The sequence below is a fragment of the Coenobita brevimanus genome, chromosome 109, assembly GCF_032717465.1.
Source record: "Coenobita brevimanus isolate Jiangsu-jjx chromosome 109, ASM3271746v2, whole genome shotgun sequence".
Taxonomy (NCBI): Eukaryota; Metazoa; Arthropoda; class Malacostraca; order Decapoda; family Coenobitidae; genus Coenobita; species Coenobita brevimanus.
In genome coordinates, this window is record NC_137062.1 from 8,897,115 (window position 1) to 8,907,442 (window position 10,328).

Sequence of the window (10,328 nt, forward strand, 5' to 3'; positions counted from 1 at the left end):
AAGTCCTTTTACTGCCTGAAAGAGATCATAAACCATGCATGCATCGGAGAATACCTTTATGTTAACACAGCAAATTGAGTGTTACAGAGAGAGAGAGAGAGAGAGAGACAGAGAGAGAGAGAGAGATGAATTAGATCTGACATGGACGCGTGACTGCACGTAAATGAAAAAAAAAAAAACACGAAATGCAAATGGCAATCTCGTCATCGCTACACAGAAGTGAAAAGAAATGCTATAAATGAGACGGGAAGTCGGAAGGGGTGCCGGAAGCGGTAATAAAAGGGATTGAATCATGGACTGTGGCAGTTTTGATGGTTCATCCACTGACAGAATTACCCCGGTTCAGGAGTTCAGGCATGATTAAGGTAACCATGAGATCTATTTTTGTGTGGATAGTCCATTTTTGGACGTCCATCCCGCTTTTTTAATTGCACTAGAATGTCCTGCTTTTTGAGCAAATTATCTTAATTGTCCCGCTTTTAGAAACTTACAATTGTATTAGATACATCGTGACCTTCTTTTATGAAATTAGGATGAATTAGAAAAATTATGCATAATTCTAACCAAATGAAATACCGAATTTTGAATATAAATCTGTAACGCTCACTAGCTGGTAACTTTGGTCGACCCATTCACTGTACCGTAGGAGTATGTTCGGAGTTCGTAGGGTACGTTAGTGTTTGATTAGCAGCTGCAGTCGCTGTCACATTAGTCAATATCTGTCCATTTATAATACCTATATCTATCTATCTATATCCATCTATCTGTCTATCTGTCAATCTATCTGTAGTAATCTATATAGACACACACACACACGCATATCACCGCACATCGCGCGCGCGCGCGTCCCACTTTAGCTCCAGTAAATCTGGGGCTGGGATTCACTAACATGGTCGTAATTTCTGGTGCCTGAGCAAGTATCTGGCAACTCAGACTACGCACTACTGTGGCGCCGTATCTCTCACCCTGAGTTTGGTATTCAAAAAGATTTTTTACGGCGCCGTACCCCGGTCGTAAGTTGTACGTGCCTTGAATCGGCCGTCACCTTGCTGATTTCTGCTCCAGCCAGTGACAGAGAATCTTACAAGTGGAGGTTTTGCCATGATCAACCAATCACGGAGCGAACCCTCATATCAGCTGTTTGTCTCCCTAATGTAAACACAAGCGCTGAGGGGAGAGCATGGCACAACACACAAAACACAGTCCTCAACCCAACAGAAGGAAGTGACATCAGAAACTAACTCGACATAAGTTCTTTTAGCGAAATATATAGTGGAAATAAAAACTCCACGTCCAACTTGAACAAAACGAGAAACGTCCTAACCTTTCAAGTGAGAACTCTCAGTGGTATTTCTTTCCATTACTAGCCGTTGCTCTTTAGCGCAAAAATCTTACCATACCCAGTGGATTTGTGCTATCATATACAGTATGCCTGTATGTGTTTTATTGTGTGCAGATGAATATTACGAATCTTGCTCAACATACTGAAAGGAGGATTTCGTTTCCCAACAACTGGATGCTGGGTCAGGTTAGGCTGGGTTGGGTTGGGCTAGGTTAGGTTAGGGTTGATAAAATTATTAGGTACATGTTAAGCTAGGTTAGGTTAGGTTTAGTTAATCACTTTTTGTAGAAAATGCCACAGATTTTAGTATTCATGTATAGGTTTAGAGGTACTGTAATTTCTCAGTTAGATAGGGTGTAATCTGAATACTAGACTATAAATTCCTGTCCTAAGTAGTAGTTCATATGTTAATGACTGATGTAAGGTTAACTTTATTTTTGCGTATGTATACATCTCTGTATCTATGCATAGGTGATGTAATTGTGAGTGTTGAGCTATGGGAATTCATCCATCTGGTAGAGTAATGTATAACAGATGCGTGCAACCTTCCCCTTGCTTGTGCTGTCGTTGCCTGGCGCCAAGTTTAAACCTTAAACAGAATAGTACTGGGTATGCAATTCTTTCCCCGTATCATTGTTGTGAAATATTTACTAATGAAGCTGCTAGAACCCAGAATATGTAAGATTAATAAATCAAAAAAGGCCAAAATAATGTAATTTGTGAGGACCAAATAGTCCCGCTTGCCTTAGCCGTCACTAGATGGCATAAGCTACCCCAGACTCACAGGCGGGATGGCAGTAAATTCGAGTATTTAAATGTAGTAAGGATTGAATCCCAAATTTTCCCCAATTCAATCAAAAGTCCTAACGTCATGTGTACACTACTATATAAATAGTGAAGAGAATTAAAACCCACCATGCTCAGCAGAAACACAATCTCATATGATCTAAAAGGCAGTGGCGTCACTTGGTGCCGACTTGCCACATTCGTTACCAAGTTTCTCCTGGTGGGTAACAGACGTTGATTCAGTTCACAGTTACACCGTGACGTCGGGGTGTGCATGAGGCCATCATGTGATATTGCCCATAGACTTGTCTTACACACGACACCTCTGGGTTACATTACTACCCATGAATAGTTTATAAACTGAATGTAGTAGAAAAAGGTATTATGAATCAATCAGGGTGAACTTTTTTTTTGTAGATAAGGTATAGAATTTTGAAAAGTTAATGTGGTCATGTAACGGAAAGGCGAATTCACTCATCCAACCGTTTTCTTTCTCTTATATTAATATAAGTTAGAAAATTGGGAGCGTTGAAGGGAACTTAGTGGTTGTGAACAAAAAATGTAATTTTTGAGTTGTTCCTCGAGGAGCTAAAAAAGCCCGAGTGATTATGTATTCTTGGTGATTATGCATTAATGATGATTATGAATTATTAATAATTATGAATTGATAGTGATTGTAGAATTATAGTGAATTGTATGATGAGATTATACTACACAGACTGAAATAGAATTGACGAGTGATTATTTTTTTTGGTTCGAGGCTATGCCAGCCCGAAAAGACAATTCATGCCTAATAAATGTCCGTGAAGTCTTGAGGCTATTGGACGAGCCCAAGAATAACCGACAATAAAGAGTGTGGTATGATGACCTCAGAAATCACTGTTGAATATTTCCAATTGTTTCGCTTGGTGACAATATTGTATGATGTTCGCCCAAGCCAAGGCTTTAATTTACAACCCTTTTACATATGACTAAACGGTCATGTAATTCAAAAATGTCTGTTGATTAACCAGTGTAGAATTATTAAAAAGTAGAGTAAAGTATATGTCATCTTTATACTCAATCAAGGGAATTAGTGTCCTCTCACGCATAACTCACTCCGCCTTCCAGTTCAAGATTCCTCCGCTTTGGGAACGACGAACATACGTCTGTGTACTTGACTTATTCTCGACTTGGCCAAAACTACAAACGCTACCAAAACTATCTGCTTAAACAATTAACCTTTATCATTCAAAGTTGAAGTGCTATCCCCCCCCTTTGTTTTTATTGAGGTGAATATTATTTATCAGTCATTGAGGGGAGACTAAGTTGATGTACCATTTGTATTATCAACGAGTGCAAGTCCAACAGAATCAACAACGGTGGGGAAATCCAATTCCCGACCATTACCACTTTGAGTAGGCTGTTTCCTTCCACAATTACTAATATTTCCGATCATATTGTCATAGTCATATTATGGTTATTATTCATTTGCACATCAAATGAGGCCTCAAAACACTCAGATGAACTATATATATATATATATATATATATATATATATATATATATATATATATATATATATACTGTACCTATATATATATATATATATATATATATATATATATATATATATATATATATATATATATATAATAGGGAAACGACAATAAAGGAAATAAAGGAAATATTTCCCTCTTAGTTTTGATTAATGTGAAGCTCCAAAACAAAAACAATTTTTTCTTCCTTACTAGACACAAACATTTCCAAAGAAAGCAAAGATGCTACTGGCATGGGAAACTATTACCTACAGGGTGAATAGTGTTAGCAGAGTTGAAAAGAGAGAGCAATGAAGTGAGGAAGATATTTCGTGATTTCAGATCACATAGTTAGGGGAAGGCAGCCAAGGCAATGGGGCAGGCAAGTAAAGAACACTTTAGGTATTAAGAAAAAAAAAAAAAAGCATATTACTGTTGTTTGTTACATAGTGCATGTGAGGATGTAAGCTGTTTGTTCTAACTTACCATTATCAAACAAACTCTAACCCATTCATGGGGCGTTACTGGTAGAGGTAGGGTTTGGATTATACCTCTTTGGTTAGCTTGATTGCATAAAAAGTCTAAAACTAAGAAGTCATGTCCATATTTGTGGGGGGGTGGTGAGGTGTGGGTTATGTTTTGGGCATTAATGACTAAGAATCATTTGGTATTGTAAGCAGTTACCTTAGAACATCTTCCTATATCCCAAAGGATAAAAGTGATCCCATAAATCAGTAATAATTTTGCTTTTTGGTCTAATGTTGAGCATATCATGCATTGTTAAAGTCATTCCTTTTGATTTTCCTTGTTACCGGTTACCCTTTAGTCCAGTATATTGATGCAATGGAATGGTTTGTATCTCATAGGCTTTGTTTAGGTATTATTGTTTTGTTAGGTTTTATGTAACACCTTAATTCCACTGCCATGTCTGAAATAAAAGTTATTGTCTTCATAAAAAATTTAATCACCTCAGTATATCAAACCGTCATTGTTTAGCACATCCATTATCAACCCATGAACTGCCATGGAAAAACCTATAATACCGTTGCAAATGCTCATCAGGCACATGGAGGGGGTCTAATGGGTCTCTGAACCTTCTCTTTGTCCTCGACGTAAATGTCGGTGAGCTAAATTCATAGCCAGCAAGCCCCATGGTTGTACAGTAAACATAAGCAGCTTGACTGCCCAAGCAGCCCCAGTGGAGGCTTTCTCAGTGGCATGTTTATTTTTGGCACATTCATATTACCTTGCAAAGAAATAAGTATTGCCAGAGTTCTTAGCACTAAAAACGATTATGGCACATCTTTTTTATCTTTCTGTCTGTTCAATTTATTTTACGACGTTGATTAGAAGTGAAGAAGGGACAAAGGCAAATGATAGGCTGAGAGGTTGCATACTTGATAAACACACTTGACTCCGGGTTGTGACGTATTGGTTAAGGTATGTCCCCCGTGCGGCTTAACTTCAGGCGCCAGATCTTGGTGCAAGATGGCTGGCGCCCATGGCGCTTAGTGAATATGACTGATTCTGCCTCAGCACCGTATCTTTAGGCACCGATTAGGAGATCCAGCGCCTTAAATGCTTAGTGAATCCAGCCCCTGGTCACCTTAGGTATGATGGGACCCCAAGGGCTCCTCCTCCCCAGTAGCGTAAGTGACAACTCGTTTGTGCCTGTTCCCAAACCGTTAGTCATGGCCAGTTATACACCTAAAAGTAAGAATTTTTGCGCAATCATAGATTCACTCTCACGCCAGGTTATGCTTAGCATGGTGGAACCACCGAGGGTCGCCTCTTGCACTAAAGTTTTATATATATATATATATATATATATATATATATATATATATATATATATATATATATATAATGAATGGAGGAAGGAAAAACAAAAGGGAAAAAAATAAGTCCATGTGCTCAAAGGCATCCTTCATTCATAAAAAGCTTAAGTAACAATTGGATTAAAATTCGAGAGGGATTAAATGTATGTGGGACGCAACTCCCAGTGAAGTGGAATTCCAGAGAATAGTAGTTCTGGGGGATAAATGAATTTCGATAAGCTTAGAGGTTCTGCATTGTGGGTGAGAGAGTGTGAGTGCTCATGGGCACTCCCAGCTGCCCGAGTATTTACCCGGGAGAAAATGTGAAGTTGGGAGGCACAATTGAAGCCAGTTCGTCAGAGCACTTAAGGTAAAAGTATCGATAAAATAATGCTAAAGAAGCAACATCTCTATTTACTGATAATGGAGGAAGGTCCTGCGTTATGGCAGGATTATTGATTAATCTAATGGCTTTATTTTGAATTTATTCCAACTGCCTCAGTGCAACTGCTCCACATCCACTCCACAGTGGTGAACAGTATTCAATCTGAGAACCACATGACTTATATATTGTGGCCATCTGCTCTTCAGTGAAGAATTCATGAACTCTGTACATAAGTCCCAATTTTTTAGAAGCATTTTTAGCAAGGGATTTAACATAAGCCATCCAGTTTAGGTTGGGGTTTAAAGTAACACCTAGGATATCAATTGTAGTGGATATGGGAATATTGACATCATTTATAATTATGTGAGACTCTGAGGGATTCTTTCTGTTGGAGAAATTAATGTATTTAGTTTTCTGAGCATTAACCCGAGGCAGCCCATCGACGGATGGGTACGTCACAACATTTTGTCACAGCTAGACCCGGTGACGTACTGGTACGTTGCGCAATTGCAAGGTTCATAATTTGCACAATTTACAATTTTCTCGTGTGATTTTTGGTATGTATACACGGGACACCTTCCTCTATTCCTCTACAAGATGCCAGGCAGGGACAATGCCTTATCCTGCATGACCTCCCCCCCCCTGCACACCATTGTCTCAGCAATTCACCTGTTGCCAGTGACCTGGCCAATAAAGACATTCAGGGCCAGAGTGATTCTCCAATCGATGACAATGTGGAGGACAAAGTTTACATAACATTAGAGGAAGAAACAGTCAAAAATGATGATCAGGTAATGTCATCAAAAAGGGTCAGGTACGTTGTGTGTTAGTGAGTGAAACAATGCTTATATTGCCTATATTACTGTTTGAAAACCAATATACTCTCATACTACATATAAATTCGTACCAAATAAATAAATAAATACTGTTTATGAGTGGTGTGGAATAGTTACCCTCCCATAGAACTCGTTTTCTTTGGAGCCAGCCTGATAGAAAACACAGTAAGGTAAGGAGGTGCTGCTACCTGTATCGAGTATTTTAAACCTAAAGTGAGCAATTTCTCTATGAATTTTCAATGTTTATCACCAAAAGCGGAGGTTTGAGCCAAAAAAAATTTCTTTCCAAAACTGGTCGGGACTGGGTTGAGTCAGTGGTGGAAAATTGGTTGGGACGTGATCGGTTAAATGAAGTCAGATTTGTTTGTCCCCAGTGATTAATTTTAGAAAGGTCCTGATTCAGAGAAATTGCTGTGTTTATTGGAGAATTTAGAATATCAAATTGTGTAAAGGAGGTACTAAATGTGAAAGAACTATGAAGGGTCGAGCCATCAGCATAAGAGTGCATTGGGTTATGCGTGACAGATAGGAGGTCATTTATATTAATGAGAAAGAGGGTTGGCGCCAAAACTGATCCCTGAGGTACGCCAGCATTTATGGAATGAAACTGAGAATAAATTCCATCTACCATGACTCGTAGTTTTCTATTATGAAGGTAAGAAGAAAATAGAGGAACCAGTGATGCAACGCCATAGTGTGACATCTTAGACAATAAGGCCCGATGCCATACTCTGTCAAATGCTTTTGATATATCAAGTGCTACTGTATGTGTTTAACCATGTTGGTCTGTTGTTTTGTTAAGCTGATGGGTAAGAAGGCAAAGAATATCTACTGTTGAACATTCTTGTCTAAATCCATACTGCCGATCATTGATTAATTTCTTGATTTCTAGATGCTTGACTATGTGTTTGTTTATTAGTGTCTCGAAAACTTTACCGAGAACAGAAGTTATTGCAATTGGTGTATAGTTTGATGGATCAGAAGTTCCCCGTTTTAGGAATAGGATGGATATTTGCTTCTTTCCAAGAGGCTGGAGAAATTGAGGTACAGATGCATGAGCGGAAAAATTTTGCTAATACGGAAGTCAACACTTAGAGGCAATTTTTAAGTATTTTCATCTGGACCAGTGGCTTTGTCTCCTGAGAGATTCTGTAATACAGCTTGTACGTATCTGGTTAGAATAATGAAAGGAGGTATTTGAGGGGAATCAAAATCAAGTACAGGAATATTGTGATTTTCTGTATTTAGGGTTGAGTTTGATGAAAAAATGTCAACAAGAAGGTTGGCTTTTCCACATGGGTCACTTACTAGATTTCCATTCGGGGACTGTAACGGTGGAATGGAATTTGTGGTAGTGAAGTTAGTTTTGAATGAATTAAAGGTTGACCAGAAAACTTTGTTATCATTTGGATTGTTTAGTAGTTTGTTAGCTTGTCTATAGAGAAAGTTTGATTTAGAAAGATTGATAATAGTTTTGGCATGGTTTCTGATATTTTTATAATAGTTAAAGGCTTCTTTGGTTTTGGTGCTTGTATAAGTGTTATAGGCTATCGTTTTATGCTCTGTTACTCTAGCACAATTGTGGTCAAACCATTTAGAAGAACATCTTTTTCTACACATTAAGTACACCGCTTCCCGTCCGATCAGCGAAGTTAAGCAACGTTGGGTCTGGCTAGTACTTGGATGGGTGACCGCCTGGGAACACCAGATGCTGTTGGCATCCCTACGTGTCAAGTGGGGTTGGTGGAGGATTAGTGCCCCTCCCTGTAAAACAATTAACTCTAAGCCCTTGGCCACCCCATTTGGGATACATGGCGTCTGGCAATGAATGAAATGAATGAATGAACATTTTTTCTGTAAGTATGATGGGGAATGAATGTTTCCATGCCGATTTTAATGAAATCCTGTATGTAGGCCAATGTGGAATTTGCATCATGGGAGAAAAAGGAGGTCCAAGGAACATCCAGGAGAAAATTTTGAAGTCCCTCCCAGTCTGCCCTGTCCTAGTGCCATTTAGTCATCACGACAGGTTCAGAGCAGGAAAGTGTGGTAAGCTTTGGAGTATATAATAGTAATATGTTACAATAGTTTTCTTACTCACTCTCTCTTTACTTGCATCAGTTTTTTCCCTCTGTCTGTTCTTTCGCTCTCTCTCCCTCTCTCTCTCTCTCTCTCTCTCTCTCTCTCTCCTGAACCTAATCTCTCAACAGGCCAAAAATCGAATCCCACTTAACTGTGTTGTTAGCTTGTCCAAGCCTCCATTTCCCACCCTTCCTGCACCACCTCTTCCACCTCTCTCTCAGAATCTATCTATCTATCTCTTCTTACATAAATCTCTCTTCTTCATGTAATATTTCCTTAATTTGTCATCTTCCACCTCTCACTTCTCTCTCTCTCTCTCTCTCTCTCTCTCTCTCTCTCTCTCTCTCTCTCTCTTCCTCTATTCTAAACTAGCTTTTTCTAATGTTTTCACTTAATTCTCTTTTTCCTTCCTGTGCCCAAACTCCAGTCTCTTCCACTTTTTTTTATTTCACCTTTTTCTTTTCACTTATTTCTTGTTAAGTCTTCCACTCCCACCAATCACTTGTTTGTCATGCTTCTTCACTCTCTTTTCTCAACCTTATCTTGTATAGGTCTTTATCGTATATTTCCTTATATCTTCCTCTACCCTCCCCACTCCTCTTCCCAGCTTCCTAATTTACTTTTCTTTTTTCTTCAGCAGTGTTCTTTCGACCTCTTATTTCATATCCTATTATTACCCACACCATTTTCTCCTTGACACTAAACTCTTATATCATCCTCTCGTTTTTTTTTTTTTTTTTAATAAATTCCTGTGCCTGCCACCTATCCCACTTTCTGATTTATTTTTGATAGGGCGTGTATCGTGTACAGTATACAACGCCAATATCTTCCCTCCTTTCTCTCCATCTTCTCACATCAAACCGTCCTCATTTCTTCCTCCTATTTTTTCCTTTTACATCTTTTGGCACCATCCCCTCCCCTTCCCTGCCCCATAACTCACCCTCCACAATGGCTTAACCCTGGATAGGTATCATCCATCCATCCATCCATCCATCCATCCATCATACAGTCCTACGTTTCCCCCATGAGGAGCGTAGGAGTCCGGGCTAGGCAGTTGGTCCTAGCATTTAAGATGAGTAGCCAGCCTCACTCATCCCTGAGTGGCATTACGTGAGCAATCAACCCAACCATCCCTTGGATATAAACCTTCCCTGGCTCCGTCCGATTGGAGTGCAGTAGTTACCCAGTAAACCATCAGGCGCCAAAATCTGATTATAGGGTTACCATCCAGCATTGTAAATGGTTTCCTGGTGTACAGGAAACCATTTGGCTTGTCACTCAGTGTAGTGTCACCCACAGGCAGAAGGAAGAGGAAAGAATGAAGGAAAGACAGACGAGAGAGTGTAAGGGCACCCGTAGGCAAAAGGACGGGGAAGGACTGAAGGAAAGACAGAAGAGGATGGAAGGAAAGAAGGATGGAGGAGAGGACGGGGCAGACACCCAGGAGCAGCCCTACATCGAGTGAGTGGATGGTAAGCGCCTCCACCTCCGTGTGGTATAAAAGCTAACCAACATGATGCGCAAAACTAGTTTTTTCGGGTCTACACCCCAGCGCGGGGGAT

The 10,328-nt window shown here is 39.5% G+C and overlaps 1 pseudogene; it reads left to right on the forward strand.

Annotated features, from left to right (window-relative positions):
- The first annotated feature begins 8,282 nt into the window (after positions 1–8,282).
- Positions 8,283–8,404, forward strand: LOC145417225 (5S ribosomal RNA; annotated as a pseudogene).
- Positions 8,405–10,328: the final 1,924 nt, after the last annotated feature.